General features: G+C 57.9%; 1 protein-coding gene across 1 annotated transcript in view; it reads left to right on the top strand.

The window, feature by feature from the left end:
* Positions 1-3,084: 3,084 nt before the first annotated feature.
* The window catches only part of HIVEP2 (HIVEP zinc finger 2), a 201,608-nt gene continuing 201,102 nt past the window's right edge, over positions 3,085-3,590 (top strand). Inside the window, exon 1 of the mRNA XM_058435604.1 lies at positions 3,085-3,400. The gene's annotated coding sequence lies outside the window, so the exon portion shown is untranslated. The remainder of the gene's footprint in view (positions 3,401-3,590) is intronic.

Below are 3,590 nucleotides of genomic sequence, written 5' to 3'. Positions count from 1 at the left end.
ACTGCACTCCAGCCTGGGTGATGGAGCAAGACCCTGTCACCAGAAAAAAAAAAAAAAAAAAAAAAAAATTCTTTCCAGCAGAGAGGATGTCACCATTTACATATATTCATAATATTTTTACTTTACTTCAAGTCAACGCAGGCTATCTTCTTTCCATCGCCATGACTCTGAAACAAAGTAAGTATTTAAAATTTGTCAAATTTTGACTAAAACTCTTTTCAGGGATCCTCTTTGAAGGTGGGATCAAATTATCAAAACAGATGTATATCTGCCTGGTTTTCCTTAAAAAAAACATTTTAACTAACTACCGGAGTATCTTAATATTCCCATTATTCTCTTTAATCTGGTCTTTTAAAGAGGTATTTAAGGTTTCAACTAACATTCATTCTAGTGAAGCAAAACGCTGCCTGCTACTTGCCTTTGCTTAGTTTCTGGGAGCTTGGGCAGCTGCTGTTGTGTTTGTTGAAGGGAAACTGGATTCTTAAAGAAACTGCTTAATCTTCTCTATTAAGCAATTAAATAAAACGCTCTCTGGGAGTATGTAGCAGGTGGGTTTGAAAGTGAAAAAAAATTTCAAAAATCACATTTTATGTGTTAAATGGATGTTTAAAATGCAACGGCATACATTTAAAATAAAATGATGATTGGGACAGTTTTTTAAATTAAAGGCTTCAAGTTAAGTTTAAAAAGGCTGGATATTAAAGAACCTATACAATGAAAGAAGAAGTTGCTTAAGTGGAAGTAGGCCCTGAATTTAAATGAGATCAACCTAAGAGAAGGACAAAGTGAAACTTATGCCAAATTGTTCAGCTTTTTCTCCTCTGAGAAAAAAATCGGTTAAAAAATGTATCATCGCTTTATTTGCAGAGTTGCCCTTCACGGCACTGTTGCCACTGCATAGGGACCTCAAAAATACACTGATTGTAGGTCAGAATGAAAAACAAAACAAAACAAAACAAAACAAAAACGAAACCAGCAGTGCTATTCTCGCAGGCATTAAGGGGCTGCCCTTCCTTTGTAATGCATTCATTTTTAATGAAAAGAGAAGGGGATATTTTATATGTCCTGACATTTGGTCCCTTTCCGCGAAATTTGAAACTGGAGACACAAAACATTCCGCAGTTGTTGGTGAAATACCTGCTTTAAAAGCAGAACCACAGTTATTGTCTTTGGCCCGGAATTCCAGAGACTCATTTCCACCCCTCCCACGGAGTCACCTGCTCAGGGGGAACCCCGGCCAGAAAGCCGGGTCGCGCCAGGTCAAATCCTGCGCGTCTCTTGTTTACTCCGCCCCGGGCAGGGCGGCGGCGCGGCCAGGGGGTGGGGAGGACCGCTGGGGCCCGCGGCGTCCTGGGCGCTCGGCTCGGCTCCGCAGGGTGCCGGGGCTGGGGCGCCCGCGAGGTGCTGCGCGCGGTCCCCGCTCGGCGGGGAGACCACCCGGAGGAGGCGTTCCGGGCCCCGGCCTGGCCGGGCCCAGCAGTCACTCGTCGCTCTCGGGCACCGTGGCACCCTGGGAACCTCCCCCGAGGGTGCACACCAGTCCACACAGGCAGGGTAACGGCCCGAGGGAACCCCGGTGTCCCCCGGGTGTCGCCCGGCCGGGGAGGAAGCCCAGAGCTTCGTTTCCCACTCGCCTGGGATTCCCCCGCCCCCCAGCCCCGCTCTCCCAGGGTTGGGTGTGATTTCAACTCCGGTCCCTTCCGTGGAGAGGGAAGCGCATAGGCTGAAAGTGGCAGCTCGCCCCGAGGTTCCAGCGCGGCCCACCAGGAAACCGGCAGCTGCTCCTCACGCCGCTGCCCACACCTATTTGAATCCCCTGGCAAGGGCGGGCCGCGGTTCCCGAACTGGGGGCGCCGGGGGCACCCTGGTGAGTGACCTCAGGGAAGGCAATCCGGGGGTTTCGAGCATGTGAATAGTTCGCGCGCCCGCAGGGGCACGGAAAGTGCTAGTAAAACACTGCAAAGCTCCAGGAACGCAGCCAGGAGCCACAGTCTGATTTTGCTTTTCTTGACCGATAGCATAATTGTGAGTAGAGGCAGGGGCGAGGAGAGGCCAGGGATCCGGAGTACTGGTTCCAAATCTAAGGGCACTACTAATTACACAATTCCGTTCGTCAGGAAGGCAGACAACGATTCTCTGGGAAATGGGGAAGGGGTGGGGACGGAGGAGGTTTCCACATCCTTAAAGGAAATTCTCAGGCTCTTAGAGATGCCCAAGTTTTTTTGCGTAAGTAGAGACCGGCTCTCCGGGGAGTTCCCCGCTCCGACGGGGCGAGTGTGCGGCCGCGATCTCCCCGCCCGGAGCGGCAGCCGTGGGGCCCGGCCCTGCCCTCCCGACCGCCTCCCTCCCCCGTCGCCCCGCGCGCCGCACATCCCTCTCTCGCTCACTGGCTCCAGACTGGTTTTTCTGGTTCAGCCTCCCTCCCTGGGACGCGCTGGGGGATCCGATGACGTCGCTGGCTGAGTCTCTCCCTCTTCCTCCCTCCCTCCCTCCGCCTCTCCCCCCGTCCGCCCTCGCCGCGCACTCCTCCTAGTAACTTCTGTTCGGGGAGGCGCTGCCAGGAATAACCCGGTGCGTCCACAGCCCGGGAGGGGAGGCGGCCGCTGCGGCTCCCGCACGCAGACAGCTGCGGCCCGGGCCTCGCGGCTCCCGCCTGAGCCTGGCGGCCCCTGCCCCGGGCCCATCTCCGTACAGTGTCAGAAAAATAAATAAAGGCAAGAGGAGCCTGGGCTGGCGATCGGGATCTCTTCCCTCCCTCCGCGCCCGCCCTCCCTCTGTCCTTAAGGAAATGCTACCAGACACCCCCCACCAGACACGCTCAGCCTTGGCGAGGAGCGGCCGCCGCGGCAGCGAGAACAAGGGCACCAGGGGGGTTTCCTCCCCCTCCTCCTCTCCCTCCTCCTCCTCCCCGTCCTCCTTCTCCTCCTCCTCAGCGGTGACTTTCCAGGTGAGCGGCCGCCGCGGCTGCGAGGATCCCCCTCGCCCGCTGGGGCTCGGGCCGCCGCGTCGCGCCCTCCTCCCGCCCCTGTCACCCGGCGGCGGCCGGGAGCTGACAGCCGCCCGAGGGGCTCGCGGCCCGGAGGCGGGCGGCCGGCGGGAGGCGGGCTGGAGGTGAGGGGGTGGAGAGGAGGAGAGCGGGGCGCCGCCGAGCGCCGTCGCTCCCCGCAGGAGGGTCTCCGCACAAACATCTTCGGTGACTGTGGCACAAGTCTTTGCCAAGTTGTGTCTTGGACCTTGACGCTCCCCGGAGCCCAGAGCAACTTGGAGGGTCTCCCGGCTCGTTCACAGCGTTCCTCCACGTCTCGCCTCTGGGGTGCTGGGTGCAGCCTCGGGGTGCGCGGAGGGCGGACCGGCCACCGCGAGAGCGGAGCGGCGGGAATCTAGGTCCCTCCTCGGCTCGGTAAGTGGCCTGGACGCTGGGTTTTTCCTGCCTCCTTCGGCGCTGGGAGCTTGTTTCACTTTATATTGGAATCGCCGCCGCCGAACTCCGTCCCCCGCTCCCCGGCGCGTGCCCCCAGCCCCTTACCGGTGGCCCGAGGGTGAGGGTCGGAGGGGGCGGGGATGGGGGAGACCGCGGGAGGGGTGTCGGG

Source organism: Hylobates moloch, unplaced genomic scaffold (genome assembly GCF_009828535.3).
Source record: "Hylobates moloch isolate HMO894 unplaced genomic scaffold, HMol_V3 SCAFFOLD_2, whole genome shotgun sequence".
In the NCBI taxonomy this organism is placed as follows: Eukaryota; Metazoa; Chordata; class Mammalia; order Primates; family Hylobatidae; genus Hylobates; species Hylobates moloch.
The sequence above is the reverse complement of the archived record's forward strand: the minus strand, read 5'-3'. Positions and strand labels throughout refer to the sequence as shown.